This window comes from Camelus bactrianus, chromosome 19, assembly GCF_048773025.1.
Source record: "Camelus bactrianus isolate YW-2024 breed Bactrian camel chromosome 19, ASM4877302v1, whole genome shotgun sequence".
Lineage (NCBI taxonomy): Eukaryota > Metazoa > Chordata > Mammalia > Artiodactyla > Camelidae > Camelus > Camelus bactrianus.
This window is the reverse complement of record NC_133557.1, coordinates 13,414,077-13,430,353: the sequence shown is the minus strand read 5'-3', so window position 1 is coordinate 13,430,353 and position 16,277 is coordinate 13,414,077. Positions and strand designations below refer to the sequence as shown.

The following is a 16,277-nucleotide window of genomic DNA, read 5'->3' as shown; positions in this document are numbered from 1 at the left end:
ACCCACGGCCCTCCCCGCTCAGGCCAACCCCTCTTGGGGGCTCAACGGAGAGAGAGCAGGAGGCGGGGAGAAGAAGAAGAGAGGATCCCTGACTCAGAAGGGGTGACTCAGCCTCAGTGGGCCTCCCAGCCCACCAAGCCCAGCCGCCCAGCTCGATACCCTCACCTCCCGGGCAGCTCAGCGTGAGGCAGAACTTCCCTGGGACTCAGGGCTCCTCCCCCACCAGGGAGGAGGTATTGCAAATGTCTCCCGGGATGCCATGTGTCTCTGTGTGTATGTGTGCATTTGTCCATATGTGCTTCCGTGACAGTGAACATAAGTGTAACAGTGGGCTTGTGTTTCTGGATGTGCCAGGTGTGCATCCAGGCTCCAGGAAGGTGGGGGTGGTTGCTGGCCAAGGGGCCAGTGGCACTGAGGTCATGGATCAAAACCAAGTGAAGCCTTGTCCTTCCCCTCCAGCAGCACTGTTAGAACTCAGAAAGCGTCCAGACCACCTTATGAGGTTCACAGGCGAGGACCTCCAAAGACCTGGGTTGGAGTCCAGCTCTACCACGGGTCAGCCAATACCTGTGGGCATATTGCTCTCCCGCTCTGGGCCTTGCTTGGCCAACAATGAAAGAAAGGTTTGGATGTACCTGTGTCTAGGGGTCCCAGTTTGTGGGGAAGACCTGGAAAAGATGGTTTGTAACCCACAACATGATCCCCAAAGATTTCTGCCCATGGGTCCACATGACCCCTACTCCCTAACCACCACCGCCACCACCATCCCAGGCATACACCTCTGTTCTTTCATTCTTCAAGGAATTCCTGAGGACCTACTCTGTGCCAGCCACTGTCATAGGCACTGCAAAATCCACCACACTGGAAATCACAGAGGTCCAAAGCTGGGAAGCCACCCAGATGTGAACCAAACCATCAACCCCCCCATGCTGCAGTTCCTTCAGTGTCAACCTCACAGGTAGGCTGTGTTACTCAGTGCCCACCTCTCCAGTGTCCATCTCTACTCTCACACTCCAGGGACAGGCAACTCCCTCCCTCCATTCCTCTCCCCCAAGGTGGCTGCTCCACCATGGCGACCTTCCACCCCAGGTCCTAGTACCAGCCCTAGGGCCTCCACAGAACAAGGCTATGCCCTCTCCCCAGCACCCCTCAGAGAACCCAAGATAGCAACCATGCCCCTTTTCCCCACCCCCAAACCAAGCCTTCTCTTCTCCAAGTGAAACATGACAAACTCCTTCACCAGATGTTTCCAAGACACAGTTTCCGGTCCCTTCACTCTCTCTGCTGCCCACTCAGCTCAGGCGTGGTAAGAGAGCAGAGAGCGGAAGAAGACCAGCTCCTCCCAGTCCTAGAGAACACATCCTCCCTCCAGACAGGAGACCGGAAGATGGACAGACCAGCACAGGGCCAGTTCACAGAAGGACGCGAGTCCTGCTGAGCAGACTTCCCTACTGATTTCCTTCTTTGCCTTCAGACTATTCCTTCCCCTGCCTCCCAAATTCAGTTCATCCCAGGAACTCCCCAGGAGGCTCTCAGGGGTGTGGCCTTCGGCAAGCCACTTGGTCACTCTGGGGTGCTCTGCTGGAATTCAATTCACTACACATTTATTCAAATGAATGAGTGAAAGGATCAGTAACTTAGGAGTTACACCAGATGAACTTATTGTTTCATATACACATCTGCTAAGAGATTTTCGACTGACTGCTTCAAGGATTTTTATTCCAAATGGACTCTCAGCCTCCTCTGCTTGTTGGCCTTCCCATCTCCTTCCCTCCCTCCTCCTCCCCTTCCTTCTCCCCACCCCCTTACCCCCGCAGGAGCCTTCCTCTCTCCTCCCCTGGGGCTCCGCCACTTTCCCACCATCCTCAGCTAGATGGAGCCTCTCACTTTCCCAGAAGAATCCAGGCTACATTCCAAAGACCAAGGCAGAACATTCCCAGACATCATTCTGGGTTTATACCCAAAGGCCCCAATTCCCTTCAGGTCAGTGGGACCACACAGAAAATTGGGCTTCTTCTACTGTTATCGTTATGTCTCTTTCTATTGTTATTATTGACGAACATTTCTAGTAGCACTTTCCAGTTTGCAAAGTACTTTCATGTGCCATCTTCACATCTTGCGACATATGATCACCACCACCCCCATTTTATAAACAGGCAATCTGAGGCCCAGAGTGGTGAGTGACTTGTCCAAGGTCACATGTGCATAGTAACACGGTCTCTCTAGACCAGACACTTCCACTTCACCCCACAATTTCCAGAGAAATCTGATTGGCGTAGGGGCGGGGTGAGAGGGGCATTCTCTGAAGAACACATGGCCCCCTACAGGCATCAGTTGAAATCACTACCCCAGTTCCTTGGCTGCCTTCATTCCCCAGGCAGGAAAACTGAGGCACAGGACCAGGACCCAACCCAGAACTATTTCTCATTAAAGCCTCAATGAAGAAATGCTAGGAGCCCCGGTGGAGGAAGTGGAACCTACTCAATAATGAGGGGCTCTTCCATTCCCTTAGTTCTAAATTCTGCTTCCAGCCCTGTTCTGCCGCTTCTGTGTTACTTGGGCAGATGATTTGACCTCTCTGAGCTTCTGTTTTCTCTCCTAGAAAGTGGGAGAAATTCTTCCCGCCCTACTTCTGTCACTGAATTGCTGTGATGGAAGATCAGCAGACGCTGGCAGAAGAGAAGGGACAGGACCCCTCGTCCCCTCTCTGGTCTGCTTGGGAAGTAGGAGAAAATCTTTCTTAACTTTTAACTGGAGGGAACTTGATGGTGCCAAAGTGCCAGGATACAGGAAAGCCAGGAACAAGATGGAAGTGATTGGCTCCACCAGCTGGGAAGGCAAAGCACATGGTGTCAACCACAGTCCTGCATGGCCACTGGTAGGGCAGAGACAAAACCAAACACCCAGGCAGGGCCCCTCCCACTCCTCCCTCATTTTATCTTTCAAATGAGAAAACCAAGACCCTGAGTAAAGCAGCAACTTATCAAGGTCACCCCAGGTAGTTGGTGGTCCCTGCCAAGGTCACCCCAAGTACTCAATGGTCCCATGACTCCCAGCCACCAGGGGACCCTTGATTCTTGAGCAGGCTGAATAAGGTGGCGAGCACTGCCAGCACAAGGATTTAATCTTCCATTCGGCAAGCAGTAATGTTCACACCGAGCCTGGGGAAGGCAAGAGGAATTGGGTAGTCTCTGTCCTTGAACTCATGATCAGTCCAGGAGGGAAGAATGGCACATAAACCAGTACATCAGAGGGATCTGTAAGATGAATCACCACCACTTTCTAAATACTTGCCCTGTGCCTGGCACTAGTCACACACTCATTGGTTTAATCCTTACAACAATTCTCTGGCATTGAAATTAGTTAACTCCTTTCACAGCTGAAGTCACTGAGGCTCAGAGGGTTAACGACTTCGCCAAGTTCACCCAACTCATAAATGGCAGGGCGAGGATGTGACTGCTGGGTCTGCCTGCTGCCAAGTCCTGAGCTTCAACCCTTAGGCTCTTTTTCCTGCATTGAGGGCTGAGCTGACCAATCAGGTAGCCACTACTCAGGTACTGCTACTGAGCACTTGAACTGTGACTCGTGCACATTGAGACATGCTGGAAGTATAAAATTCACTCTAGATTTCAAAGATTTAATAAAAGAAATGTAACATATTGCATTCACAATTTTTGTATTGAAATGACAGTATTTTGGATGTATTGGGTTAAACAAAACTTATCCTTAGAATAATTTCATCTGTTTATTTTAGCTTTTTTTCTTTCCATGAGGCTACTAGAAACTTTAAAATCATATGCGTGGCTCGCAGGTATGGCTCACATATTTCTTTTGGCCTGCACAAGTTCAGATTCTCTGAGGCCCCATGGGGCTTAGAAAAGGGGTCCTGGAGGTGGGGGGGACAGCTAAACTGAACTGAATTAAGGGCAAGGTCATGGAGCAGAAGGTATTCCAGGGCAAGAGAGCCGCGGGGCATCTGGCTTCAGCCCCAGAGGGCAGCCGGACCTGGGTGGGCTGAGCTGCAGCCCTGGACACCTGAGAACGGGGCCAGCTTGTGGAGGAAGCTACCAGAGCCAAACTTTCCAGAGCAGCGTGACCCACAGGCCTGGGAAGTTCTGCCTGACGAGGCTGTTCTCACTGATCCTCGCTGCTCTCTGGAAGGCACTGCAGGGCAGCTGTGTCAGCCGTGTCTGGGTGTAGGGAGCAGGCAGGGTGGACAGACAACAATGCCCACCTGGTGGGGCCCTCCCAGCTCCAGTGGCCCCTAACGCCTCTCCGTCAGTCTCCTCCCCGAGGCCTCTCAAAGCACTGCAGTCCCCAGGGAATGTCTTCGTTCCAGCCAGCCCAGAACCTTCCAGCCCAGACCACGGGAAGCACACGCTCCCGCATGAGGTCATACTCTAGCGTGGAACGATGACGGAGCCGCACACAGTGCGAAACACTGTTCCTTGCTTAGTGTGGGGCGCTGAAGAGCCTGAGGGCAATGGTTACCTCTGGGGAGAGAGCCAGGGGCAGGGATGGGGGAGGTTCACTAATAGTACGTACAGGAGCTGTGTGACCTTGGGCAGGGCTTAAACCTCTCTGAGCCGCAGCTTCCATCTCTGTACAGTAGGGATAATATCAGCACCAGCTCCTCAAGCCCCTACGACAGGAGAGAATGCCCATGAAGGGCTTAGCAGGCCCCTGCAGCACCTTCAGTCTCTCCAAAGCCTCCAAAGGTCACCTCCCCTCCAGAAAGTTCACTCTCCCTGACTCCTTCACCCAGCCTGTCCCTCCTCTGGCCTGCTGCTGGACCACACATCTCATCTCCACTTCTGAATTTGGAGTTAAGTTGCCATAAGGTTCTCTGGCCTTTCCAATAAGACTGCAGTTTGTTAAAGGTGGGAACCTGGCCTTTCCCTTCCTTTCCCCCACTCCTCCCCCTCCCCCTCTCCTTGCCCCTTCCCCCACTTCTGTATGCACAGCCAGGCGCTTGCACAGGTCTGGGCATCCCAGAGGCTCTCACAGCCCACTCTAGTGGCTTAGACACTCGGCCACCATCTTTGACCAACAATAATATGGATTTGGATGACCGCGCACATGCTAGTCTCCACTGAGCACATCTTGAGGAGGTGGTCCTGCTCTGCTCCCTCACTGGAAGAGCCTTCAGTGGCCCCCCATTCTCTGATGAAGCAACTCAAACTCCTCAGCCTGATTCCACAGACCTGTCACAGCCTGGTCTCACCTGCCTCTTCAGCATCATCTTCAGGGTCTGTATGGGGAGCTCTGTCAAACCAAATGGTTCTGGGCCTCCAGGGCACAGCCAAGCAGAAGGGGGCCTTCCTCTCTGCCTTTGCACGTGTTCTCTCCGCTGCCTGGGAGGCCTGCTTTCCCTTTGCCATGGTCATTCTTCCAGCCATCCTCCAGCAAGTCCTTTCTGATCCCATTCTGTTTGCAACAAACCCTCCCAGCTAGAAGGAACCTTTTGGCCTCTCCCCTCCCTCCTGCACTCTGCCCTCCAGCCCTGGGATGTGTGAATTGCCTGCTTAGTGCCCAACTCAAAATATGTGCATGGTGTATGTCCCTTGGGACCCTTCAGCACCCCCAGAGCCAGAGGCCAGGGAGCAAGTCTGAGGCAGGAGTTCTGCTGACCTAAACTCCACCTTGGCTATATTTCTCAATGGAGGTCCACAGTCCAGCTGCCCCTGGGAAATCAGCCTTCCCCTAGGAGGTCTGGGAGCCATACTCCTGGGGCCTGCACTTAAAAGATCTGGCCACATTCCCACTGGATATAGATGTCCACCCAGCCTCCCATCAGGCGCCTGAAGTGTCAGCTGAGGTTTGCATCATCCCAGCATCACAGATTCCCTGCAGTCAGAAGAGACCTTGAAGAGGATCACACTGAGGCCGGGAGCAGCGAGAGGCAATGGGAGAAGGGCTGTGTGTGTGTGTCTGTGGTCCCCTGTGCCAGAAGATGCTGCAGTGACACTGTCAATCAGCATCATCACTGCGGAGAGCATCTGAGACCCCACTATGTGCTGGCGCTGTGCCTAGCAGTACGCATACATTTTCAGCTTTTAATTTCTTACTTCTCTGTAAGGCGGGGATTATATATTCCACCTTGATTTCATGGGGGAGGAAACTGAAGCTCAGAGCAGAGAAGCCATCAGTCCAAGGTCACACTGCTAGTGGGTACAGGGCCAGGATTCAGTCCTAGGTGTGCCTGACTCCAGAGCCTGTTTGTCCACCGTTAATCCAACATACATTTGACTTAACATAAATTTACTGTAGAGATGCTGGCCATGTTTTAGTTCCTGTCTGCAGGGTAGTTACACAAATATGTGAAAATTTATGATATGTGTATTCTTCTATGTTTATATTATAACTTCAATATTGTGGGTTTTTTTAAATGTTTTTGTCCCAGAGATAAATCTATGCTAGAGATATTTTGGAAGTGAAATGCTTAGAATGGTCTGAAGCTAGAAAGCTATTTTTTTCTTTTCAACCATCTTTCTAGCTCAATAGGGACTGTTCTAAAGAACTCATTAACCCCCAAGCAGACCCTGCTCTATCCACTGTTCAGACCACAAATATTTTCTTGCACTTACATCCCCAGTCCAGGTGCCACCTAGCCAACACTCCACTTGCAGAAGCTGGCTTTGCAACCCTCTCCTCATCCACCCATCTGCCCCAGATGGCTAGACCAGCCGCTGCATCACCAGCTAAGCCCCAGCTTCGTGAGGTGGCCAGGCAGCCTTGTTTGGATGTTCCCATCTCCTTGCACCAGGCCAGGCTGGGCAGAGAAGCCGTCTGTGTGTGTAAACACAGCCTTCTGCTTAGTCGGCTCTTGCTGGACTCTCCTCACCAACTGGGCCGTCTGTGACTTTTATCTTCCTGCCCAAAATAACCACTGGCTTCAGTGGTTCTCTGGGCATGAATCAGACTCTCATGAGATCCTGCGGCAGCCTGAAGACAGGAAGGGCATGATATCCATCTCTGTTTCCTCAACGCGCCAGGGCAAAAGTTTGTGAGATTGATCGAGCGTCTGTGTGTGCCTGGAGGGACCTGAGTTAGGGGTTGAGGGCTCGCTAAAAAACACAGGCACGCTCTCAGGAAGCTAAAATTTTATGGAAAGAGCAAAAACATCAACATCAGCAACAGAAGGCTAAAATTCTAAAGGTTGAAAGAAAGGGAAAAAGTGTTTTGGGAGCTCATGGGAGTAAGAGATGAGACGGGCAGTGGGTGTCAAAGAAGGTTTCCAGGCAGAGGAAGCACTGAGGTTGAGAAAGCCTGGAGGGAGGAGACAGCATAAAGCAAGGCAGAGGATTGGACAGTACAGGGTAGCCTTGAATGGCCCGGAGCCAAGGATGCTGAGGGCTGAGGATGGGGCTGGAATGGCATATGGTGCCAATGGGAACCTCAAATGGCATACAACAGGGTTTCCCACACTGTTCAGCAACTACATGACTATTTAAATTAATTAAAATGGGGAAGATGTACAATTCATAGCCAGTTGTGGTTAGTGGTTACCATACTGGACAGTGCAGAGGCAGAACATCTTTATCATCAAAGACAGTCCTGCTGGACGGTGCTAGGACACACAGCAGAGAATCCAGAAGAATTTCAGCAGAAGTGCGATGTGATCAGAGCTGGGCTTTAGGAAGATTAATTTGTCCCCAGTGAAGGATAGGTGACTGGAGGTAAGAGAGGCCTGGACCCAGGACAGGCATTGCAATCATCCAGGTGAGATCAGTGACCACTTCTATTGCCTATGTTCATCTCTTCCTATGAGGACGAGGAAAGCAGAGAGCAATGGTTCTCAAAGTGTGGTCTCTGAAGGAGCAGCACCACCTGGGAACTTCTTGGTGTGCAAATCCTCGGGTCCCAGCCCAGACCTACTGAGTCAGAACCTGGGGCTTCAGAGCAGCCACCTGTGCTTTTATCAGCTCCCCCTGATTCTGACGCATGCTCACATGTGAGATCCACCAGCACAGAGACTAGGAGCCCACTCATTCCAGATTCGGCACCTTTCCACTCTGGAGTCAGAAGATGTGGCTCTATGTCCTGGCTCAGATGTTTACTAGCTGTGTTTAATCCCTTTGTGCCTCAGTTTTATAGGGATTAAAGGACATACATGTACTTTCCTTAGAAGAGTACCTGGCATACAGTAAATGCTCAATGAATGTCAATTACCATTTTTAATTCTCATGTGCCACTTCATCTAAACTCCTATGGTACAAAGTTGAATTCCTCCCACAGACAGTGGACCAGCATCCCACTCCCCCATTGCACCATTTACTTTTTCCCAGGCCCAAGGTGTCAGTTCTCCCAGGAGACAGAGGTGCTTCTTGTGTCAAGGGGGCATTCCCACCAGGGGAGAATGTCAAGGCACAAGAGGTGGATTTAAGTCTTGCGCTAAGATGCCCTGTAAGGAGATGCCCCAGGAGTCTTCTCCTACAAGACCACCTGGGATTAGGAATGTCTGGAGGTGAGCACACAGCTGCCCAGCACCACTGAAAGCCTCAAGCCTGTTCATTCAGATCCATGCTAGCCAAAAGGTGTGGGAAACGGTACCTAGGGTTCCGTCTAGTGCAGGTAGCGCAATTCCGATTTGGGGAACCAGCCAGGGAAGGATGGTGTCAAGAAATCTGGGTTCTGATCTTGGCTGTGAGATCTCGGGCAGTCATTTAGCTCTCTGGATTCAATTTCCTCACTTCTAATACGAGGGGGTTGGACTACTGTGGCTCTTAACCTTTTATGGGTCATGGTTTCCTTGGAAAATGTGATAAAAACTGCAGAGCCTCTCCCAGAAAAATGCACATGGGCACATGTCCAGATACACACACACACACACACACACACACACACACACACACACACACACACACACACATCCCTATTATACTTCTTTCAGGCATCAAGAAACCTCATGAGACCCAAGCATAGCTCACCCCTTGGGTCCATGGACACTTGGTTAAGAAACCTTGGCTGGAGGGTCTCCAGTAATCCACGATGGGAAGTCAGCTATATTTGTATCTAAAGAAACTCTATATTAAAACTTTCACCAACAAGATGAGATTTGAAATGGGCTTTCCTAAGATTCAACTGTTGATCGACCAAATGTTAGGCATCCCTCCCAGAGCCTGCCCCCCACCCTTCTCATATTGCCTTGGTGGTCTCCCTTCCCTTCCTGCTCCCCGCCACTCAGCGAGAGTGAGCACATAGCCCTGAAAGACATCCCTGCCCCCACCAGCTGTCTCTGGCACTTCCCAAAGAGTAGACAGATTGTCCGCAGCCACGAGAAGGTAGAAGAGGAGGAGCCTGGCCTGCCCCTTGTTCCCCCACCCCAAATCTCTGGGTCAGATGTGAATCATTAAAGAGGCATCCAGATGCCACCCCCTACCCCTGACACACACACACACACACACACACACCCCCACGCGAGTGCCCTCCCTCACATAGTCACAGCCAAGGGACTGCACCTCCAGACACTTGGTGGTGCGGTCACTTGTAACAGGCAAGAGTTATTTATAGAGGCCAAGTGACAGGGCGGGTGAGAACAGTTCCACTCTGTCAGAGCTCCTGCTGCCACCACCGGCTCTGATGAATCACTACCCACTACGTGAATGCACACGTGTCAGCATGGCCAGAGAGGCTGCACTAGCTTCTGGAATGAATGTCTTGGGTTGGTGACCATGGTGATCACACCAACATGAGCCCATGATCACACCAGGGGCAAGACCACCTGGCCTGAGCCAGTGCAGCCGACCCGGACCAATGGCCCAGCCCAGCCTCCACCAGCAACACAGCCCAGCCCAGCCCAGCCTCCCCTGAGCAGCACAGCCCAGTCCAGCACAGCTGGTACCTCCAGGCCACCAGGGGCCTCTCTCTGCAAAGTCCCTGCAGAGTGTCTATTGATCTCTCTCCAGTCTATCTGAGTAAGTCACCCACCACCACCCCCAACACCACTGCAATCTGGTTATTAAGGTAATGAGCACCCAGTTAATCAGGCAGACTTGGACAGTGTCAATGTCATTAACTGGTTTCATCTTTCTGGAGGGCGCTTTAAAAGTGTGCACACATTTTAACCCAGAAATTTCTCTTCTATGAATTTTTCCCATGGGACCAATGGATATACACAAATATGTGGCTATAAGAACATCTATCTGTTGTATACAAGAGTCTTGTCTTGCATACCATTCCAAGTGGAAAACTGGAATCAGTATAAATGTCCAAAAATAGTGGATACTTTATATAAAGTGATACATACATACCTTGAAATATTATGTAGCGGTTAAAATACAATGTCATGGATCTATATGATTCTATGTAATAATGTTCATAACACAATACAGGTTTTTAAAAATATGTAATATGTGACCCAATTTCTATAAAATATGTATGTGCATGCATAGGAAAAAGAAAATGGAAGGAAATAAACAAAAAATAATGTTCTCAGAGTCTGTTTTATGATAGTGGAATTTCTTTCGTGCTTATTTGGGTTTGGTTTGGTTTGGTTTGCTTGCTTGCTTATTTTCTGCTGTGTGCATGTGTGTGAACATATATTATTTATGTTAGGAAAGCAACAAGAAAGGCCCATTACCCTCACCTCACTCACAGCTGCTGGCCTGAACCATCAAAGCCCTTCCTGGAATCTCATCAGAGCCTCTACCCCTTCAGCCACCACTCTTACCAAGTCTCCCTCTGGCTTTGAACTTTGCTGCCCTCCTCAGTTGTCCCGTGGGGTTTCACTAATTGGGGACCCCATCCAGCCATTCCCCAGAGCCCGCTGACAAAGGCCTCCAAGGTAGAAGTCCCCTCCTCCAGGGCCCCAGTCAATGAATCTCATCCAAACGGAAAAAGTCCAATCCCAGAGAGTCTGTATCTCATTTTATCATAAGAGAAATAATAATTATTATAACAAAAATAAAAGTGGTAGTGAACCTTTACATTTATACTTTGTCTTCCTTTTCATAGAGCACTTCATTGTACACACTTCACTTAACTCTCACAATGGTTTGTGAACAGGCGTTATTATACCCACTGTACAGATAAGGAAACTGAGGCCCAATCAGCAAGCGTAGCAGCACCTTTGCCAAAGGTCACACGATGAGTCAGGATTTAAGTGCAGGTCTGAGTTCAACACAGAAGGAGTTAAATGGAAGAACTGAACAGCTCACCCCCGAACCCATGTTCTAAGGAACTGTATTCTCCAGAGCCACTCCTCCCAGCCTAGCTCACAGTTGCTACACCACCATCCCCTGCCCAGAACCCCATAAAAGCCCATCTGGGGCCACGTACCCTGCATCTTCACACCAGTCTATCATTCTCTCCCAGCTCTGGCAACAGGTCCTTGCTGCCTCCTCAGGTCTCCTAGCAACAAGAAATCCTGTAGTTCCTCTCTCTCCACCTTTGGGCTCTCCAGCTCTGGCCCGTCTCACTAAGGGAGGGGACAGCCAGTAGGCTCCTCTCCTGGGGGTCGTGGCACCCATGTGTGGTCGGGGGAGGGAGAGGAGGATTGCATCACCCTGCATGACCCCCACTCCGGGCCTGCTCCAGCTCCACATTTGGGGCACTGGCTTTGGTCACATTGCCCTTTTTTGAGCTTCTGACTATCTGCTGACTGGGACAAAAAAAAGAAGTTGAACCCTATGACTTGAATCTGGTCAAATTCCACTTACTTTTGCATTTTTGAAATACCAGAATCTTCCTACCATAATATTAATTTTTAAAACAGCCACAATAAAAGTCCTAGCAATAAAACAGCTACTTTATCTTTATTCAGTGCTTAAAACCATCCCTGAGAAGCAGGAGCTCGTGTACACATTTTACAGATGAGGAAACTGAGAGGTAACTTGCCTAAAGACATTCATCTAAGGAACGGCAGCAGAAGGATTTGAACAAGTGTGTCTGACACCAAAGTGTACACTCTGACTACTGCACCACACCACCTCTCTTAGAAATCATCTGGTCCCACCCTCTAACCGAACACACAGGGAGACAGAGATCCAGAGAGCGGAAAGGATCTGTAATCAGCTGGCATTTATTTATTTACTGAGCAGTTAGTATGTGTGACGCACGGAGCTAGGAATGCGAATGATAAGCTGTTTCAGTTCCACATTGTTGGATAGATGGACTGTGACTATTTATTGGAAATTGCCAAAACTGAGCAATGGGTTCATGGAAGTTCGCTTTATTATTCTCTCTAGTACCTTTCTGCACATTTGAAATTTTTTCATAAAAAAGAAAGTTCAAAAAAAGAAAAACAGAAAGATGACTGATAAGCATGTAAATGTTGAGTCTGGCTTAAATAGAAGATCATCGGTAAAATAACCCAAACTTGAGGATATTTTGCTCTGATTATTTCAAAGTTCAGGAAAAGGTAAGTGTACTGGCACCCACTTAGTAGCCTCTCTTTCTCCATCCTTCTATAAAATATTCTGCCTCTGTGTGGTTACTAGGAAACCGGTGAGCCAGGAGAATCCCTGTCTGGCTGGCTGGGCCTGGGCCCTCTCCCTTCCCACATGCAGCTTTGGGGTCCTCAGCGCCCCTGCCCCTGGGGAGCTGACCCTATTGGGTGGGCTCTCCATGGATCCACCAGCCACATGACGCAGAAGGAGATCCTATCAGCCCCTGGGAGACAGGCAACTATAAATCCAGTGAACTATGATTAGAAAGCAAATTACAGGCCTCTCTCTGTAGGTTTCCAACTCACACAAACTTCCCAGCCATCAGAAGGCCTTTACTCAAGTTGCTCAAAATTTCTAGAGAGGCAAATGCAGTCACCAGAGGAAGTGAACACACACGGAGCAGAAGAGAGAATGACAATGTGAGCATGAATGAGAGAAACTACACAGCAGAGGCAGAAAAATGTGACAGACGGGTGGAGAGAGAGAGGCCACTGGGAGGCAGTACAGCGCAACTGTCAAGGACTGGCAGCAGGTCAGAGCTCCAGCCCGGCTCCAGCACTTCCTCGCTGGGAGACTGAGCAGATAACCTCAACTCTCTCAGCCTTTATTTTCTCAGCTGCAAATTGGGGATAATTCTACCTACAATACAGAGTGGATGTAGGGCTGAATGAGGCAACACATGTCAAGTGCTGAACCCAATGGCACAGAGTAGGCACACTCTAAACAGTGGCTTAAAAAAAAAAAAAAGGTAAGTGCTAACCATGTGAGCCAGCAAGTCCACTTCTGGGTATAGACCCAGAAAGACTGAAAGCAGGGTCTCGAGAGATATTTGTACATCTGTGTTCATAGCATCATTCACAATAGCCAAGAGGTGGAAGCAACACAAGTGTCCAACAAACAGATGAATGGATAAAAAATGTGATATGTACGTACAATGCTACATACATAATACAATATTTGACCTTAAAAAAGGAGATTATTAAAAAAAGAAGAAGAAGGGGATTCTGACATATGCTACAACATGGATGAACCTTGAGGACATTATGCTGATTGAAATAAGCCAATTACAAAGGACAAATACTGTATAATTCTACTTATATGCTCTATCTAAAGCAGTCAAAATCAGAGAGGTGGAAAGTAGAACAGTGGTTGCTAGGAGCTGGGAGGAGAGAAGAGTGGAGAGTTATTATTTAATGGGATAGAGTTTCAGTTTTTGCAAGACCAAAAATTCTGGAGATAGATGTGCTGATGATGGCTGTACAACAATGTGAATGTACCCAACATGACTGAACTCTACTCTTGAAAATGGTTACGATGGTAAATTTTATGAGTATTTTATCACAGTAAAAAAAAAAAAAGTGCTTAATTAAAAGTGCCAAGCAGAAAACCAAGGGAAAAAGAAAAAGAATGAGATGAAGCTAGAGAAATCGAAAAACTGAAAAAATGAGGGCATTATAATACGGAAATGGGGTGATTCAAAGAAGGGAGACACTTTGCATGCACACCCTTTCAAAGCCATCAAGCACAAATGGAGGAATTGTCAACACGCTGAACATTTCCAGGGTCTGCTCTCTACCCTCAATTCTATCCCCATCGAGGTGCTGTTCCGATCATCACCGAAGCACGAGCCTGTGGGAGAATCTGGCTTCATTCCTCTACCGCTTACCGGAATCCTCAGGGAAAGAGGGAAGGATTAAAGCCCAGAGGAAATGAAAGAAGGAATAACAGGTAGAGACGGCAACTTCTAGGCAGTAGCGCTGCACATGCAAAGGCCCCGAGCTGTGTGCTACTGTGGGGAGCACTCGAGGGCGGCAGGAGCTTCTGGTATGTAGAGGGAAGTGGGAAGGAGAGATGGGGGCAAATGGTAAAAAGCCTTTATTGACCACCTACCATATGCTGGACGTGGTCCTACGTCATCATTTCAGCAAGATTTAAAGCAATCTTAACAGGCAAGTATCAATGTACCCATTTTATGGAGAAAGAAATGAAAATTTAGGTAGATAAAGTAACTTACCCAAGGAAACACACATGGTAAACAGAGAGTAGGGATTTCAAAACCAGCTGATTCCTAACCTCATGCTTATTCCTTCAGCCCATGGACTATCAGTGCAGAAGGCCAAGATCCTGGGCTCTGGAGTCAGAATCCCAAACCCACTCTATCGCTCACTAGCTGTGTGATGTGTAAAAAAATAATTTATCCTTCTGAGTGTCCGTTTCCTCGACTGTTAAGTGGGAATGACCATAGCATCTACGTCTATGGTTTTAAGAGCGTTAAATGTAACACTGAAAGAAAGTGCATTGCATGCGGTCATGCTTGGAAACGTAAAGTAGCTTTTATGATTCATTATGCGTAGGCCTCTAGGCACCCCTGACAGACCCCACAGACACACTTGTAGCCATTGCTTGTCCCTGGCTGAGTCTAGTGCAGTCTTTGGAGGAAGGCAGAGGCCAGACCCAGACCCTGGAGAGAGCTCAGAGCCCAGGCTGGGCACGAGCCTTGCAGGAGCAACAGAAACACCCTGGAAATGACCCTCTCCACTCTGTTCTTGACTCCATTGCCCACCTAAGAGGTTCCGCAGACACTCAGTGGGATGCATTCTGAGCCGTCTCCATTCTCAGGGGGCTGAACAACCAGGGCCGCCAACTCACCCACACACCAGCCTCCACCGTGGGCGGACTCCCACCCCACAGCAGCTTTCTGAGACCAGGTGACCTACATAGTCGCAGAGCCTCAACACCAGGAAGGCCTTCAGAGACCACTTATTTCCGCCCTCGTCATAGAGATGGGAACCCTGAGGACTGGAGACAAGTGGGGACCTGCTTGAGGTCACAATGTGAGCCAGTGGCAAAGCTAGAACACAGCCCTGAGCCACCAGCTCCCTGGTCCCTGGAGTTTCCTATTTCGCCTTCCCTATTTTCTGTTGTGTCAACTTTAAGTTTACAAATTCAAATTTCAAGAGGTTTAGTCACCCCTAGGAGCCTAACTGTGGGATGCTGGCCTTACAGGAAAGGCAAGAACTTTGGGGACAGACAAACCCCTGCTCACTCCACCACTTCCTAAGGGAATGGCCCTTCATTTGTTTATATATTAGAAGACAATGAAAGGCAGCTGCTCAGTCCTAGCTCTGCCGCTTCCTGGTGGGCAAGTCACTTTCCCAGTCATCGCTTCAGTTTCCTCTTCTATAAAGCCATTTGAGGAGAGAATGAGAAAAATATTAATAAAGGACCTGGCACAGTGCTTGCTCAATCAATGATGTCTATTGTCAGCACTATTACCCTCCATGCTGTGCCTCGAGCACGTTGCCAGCAGGTAACAAGAAGGTACCTCAGTCACATCAGCTCCCCTCATGGAATCATGGGGTGTTAAAGCTGGCAAGGACCCCATTTTACAGACAAATCGAGACCCAGAGGGAAATGACTTGCTCAAGGTCATAGAGCAAGTTAATGAGAGAGCTGAATCAAAACCCAGATCTCCTGACACGCACGGACTTAATTCCACAAGCATGAGCTTTTATTCTCTAGCCAGCTGTTTGTGCATGGATTTGGGGGGAAGGTGGAGGGGTGGTCTTTCAGACCCCAAAGACCAGAGTGTAGCTGGCTTCAGCCAGAATGGCACTGGAGCAGCAACCTTGCCTCCTGGCAGGCCCGGGTCAGAAGCAGGGTGGGGCCCCACGCTGGCAGACCAGGCCAGCTGGGCCGGCAGCCAAAGTGGCACTATAGGCACAGCTCGGAGCCCTCTCACCAGCTACATAATAAAGTAATTACGGGATTAGGGATAAAATTAGTCACTTGTGTAATTATTTTGCTTAGAACAAGAACAGAAAGGGCCTTTTTAAAGAGTTGTTCCTTGGCCCCTCCCAAGAGCATTGCTGCAGAGACACAGATGAG

At 49.3% G+C, this 16,277-nt stretch overlaps 1 protein-coding gene across 15 annotated transcripts in view; it reads right to left on the bottom strand.

The window, feature by feature from the left end:
• The window catches only part of EPB41L1 (erythrocyte membrane protein band 4.1 like 1), a 124,660-nt gene that overhangs the window by 67,804 nt on the left and 40,579 nt on the right, over positions 1 to 16,277 (bottom strand). The window lies entirely within an intron of this gene.